Here is a 2,863-nt window from a genome sequence, read left to right on the forward strand (position 1 = left end):
TCAGCCACCAGCGCTGTATCATCAGCGAACAACAACTGACTCACTTCCCAAGCTCTCTCATCCCCAACAGACTTCATACTTGCCCCTCTTTCCAGGACTCTTGCATTTACCTCCCTAACAACCCCATCCATAAACAAATTAAACAACCATGGAGACATCACACACCCCTGCCGCAAACCTACATTCACTGAGAACCAATCACTTTCCTCTCTTCCTACACGTACACATGCCTTACATCCTCGATAAAAACTTTTCACTGCTTCTAACAACTTGCCTCCCACACCATATATTCTTAATACCTTCCACAGAGCATCTCTATCAACTCTATCATATGCCTTCTCCAGATCCATAAATGCTACATACAAATCCATTTGCTTTTCTAAGTATTTCTCACATACATTCTTCAAAGCAAACACCTGATCCACACATCCTCTAGCACTTCTGAAACCGCACTGCTCTTCCCCAATCTGATGCTCTGTACATGCCTTCACCCTCTCAATCAATACCCTCCCATATAATTTACCAGGAATACTCAACAAACTTATACCTCTGTAATTTGAGCACTCACTCTTATCCCCTTTGCCTTTGTACAATGGCACTATGCACGCATTCCGCCAATCCTCAGGCACCTCACCATGAGTCATACATACATTAAATAACCTTACCAACCAGTCAACAATACAGTCACCCCCTTTTTTAATAAATTCCACTGCAATACCATCCAAACCTGCTGCCTTGCCGGCTTTCATCTTTCGCAAAGCTTTTACTACCTCTTCTCTGTTTACCAAATCATTTTCCCTAACCCTCTCACTTTGCACACCACCTCGACCAAAACACCCTATATCTGCCACTCTGTCATCAGACACATTCAACAAACCTTCAAAATACTCATTCCATCTCCTTCTCACATCACCACTACTTGTTATCACCTCCCCATTTACGCCCTTCACTGAAGTTCCCATTTGCTCCCTTGTCTTACGCACCCTATTTACCTCCTTCCAGAACATCTTTTTATTCTCCCTAAAATTTACTGATAGTCTCTCACCCCAACTCTCATTTGCCCTTTTTTTCACCTCTTGCACCTTTCTCTTGACCTCCTGTCTCTTTCTTTTATACTTCTCCCACTCAATTGCATTTTTTCCCTGCAAAAATCGTCCAAATGCCTCTCTCTTCTCTTTCACTAATACTCTTACTTCTTCATCCCACCACTCACTACCCTTTCTAAACAGCCCACCTCCCACTCTTCTCATGCCACAAGCATCTTTTGCGCAATCCATCACTGATTCCCTAAATACATCCCATTCCTCCCCCACTCCCCTTACTTCCATTGTTCTCACCTTTTTCCATTCTGTACACAGTCTCTCCTGGTACTTCCCCACACAGGTCTCCTTCCCAAGCTCACTTACTCTCACCACCTTCTTCACCCCAACATTCACTCCTCTTTTCTGAAAACCCATACTAATCTTCACCTTAGCCTCCACAAGATAATATATATATATATATATATATATATATATATATATATATATATATATATATATATATATATATATATATATATATATATATATATATGTATATATATATATATATATATATATATATATATATATAAATATATATATATATATACTTATATATATATATATATGCGAGACTGAAAATGAATTTTCCACATAACAAAAATGGAAGTGCCGGGGTTTGAACCCGGGTCCTCTCGCATGCCAAGCAAGCGCTCTACCACTGAGCTACGCCCCCAAGAACATTTTCTGGGACTTAGTATTACATAAAGCACTGAGATTACCACGGCAAAATACTGCTTAACCGACCGTTGCCGACTTGACGGCAAAATAACCACAGGGTAAGTCTCCATGTTCCTGTCGTGTTTTCCTCTCAATTTTTCACGAAGAAATGAGTTTTACTTTTTATTGTCGTTGCAATAGACTGGAACTAAGCAATAGACTGGAACTAAACAATAGACTGGAACTAAGCAATAGACTGGAACTAAGCTGACCTGGTATGAGGTCAGATCCCTCATTATCATCCCTGCTAACTACCGGAAGCAGATTAAGTCGTTCCACAACCGATGTCCGGCCCATGTTAACTCTGATGTGCCCAGCAGTTGGAGGAGGATCGCCAGAAGCTTCTGGAAGATTTCAAGGACGTCTTGGTGGACCTGACCCTTTCAGATAAGGTCGAAAACCCCAATTTATTGTGAAGATCTTCACTATAACGTTGGACGAACATACTGAATGTTGCACACATGTGATGCGGACAAAATGAAACAAGAAAAAGACCAAGATTATGTCTGGTGTGGGTCTCGAACCCACGACCTTGAGTGTGTCAGACTCACGCTCTACCACTGAGCTAACCAGACAATAGAAAATACGTCTGTTTCTTCAATTTGAATTAATGAAAATCTTTGCGAGGCAGCGTTTAGAAAAGAGAGATGTCTTTGACGAAATTTACTTGCTTGGCTTATTCTTCTGTTCCCACGTATTCCCTGCGTGTCGTACAAGGCGAACTAAAAGGGAAGGGAGCGGGGGGGCTGGAAATCCTCCCCTCTCGTTTTTTTTTTAATTTTCCAAAAGAAGGAACAGAGAATTGGGCCAGGTGAGGGTATTCCCTCAAAGGCCCAGTCCTCTGTTCTTAATGCTACCTCGCTAACGCGGGAAATGGCGAATAGTTTAAAAGAAAAATATATATATATATATATATATATATATATATGTATATTGGAAAGGATCACGATTTTGCACGTGATCAAGTATACTCTTATGAGTCCACTAGGAAAATAAACACGATAAGTTCCCAAGTGCACTTTCGTGTAATACTCACATCATCAAGGGAGACGCAAGAGAGA

At 40.9% G+C, this 2,863-nt stretch overlaps 1 non-coding gene across 1 annotated transcript; it reads right to left on the reverse strand.

Moving 5' to 3' along the window:
• Positions 1–2,305: 2,305 nt before the first annotated feature.
• Positions 2,306–2,377, reverse strand: TRNAV-GAC (transfer RNA valine (anticodon GAC)). Its single transcript has one exon. It is a non-coding gene; the product is annotated as a tRNA-Val (tRNA).
• Between the last annotated feature and the right edge of the window lie 486 nt (positions 2,378–2,863).

This window comes from Panulirus ornatus, chromosome 9, assembly GCF_036320965.1.
Source record: "Panulirus ornatus isolate Po-2019 chromosome 9, ASM3632096v1, whole genome shotgun sequence".
Taxonomy (NCBI): Eukaryota; Metazoa; Arthropoda; class Malacostraca; order Decapoda; family Palinuridae; genus Panulirus; species Panulirus ornatus.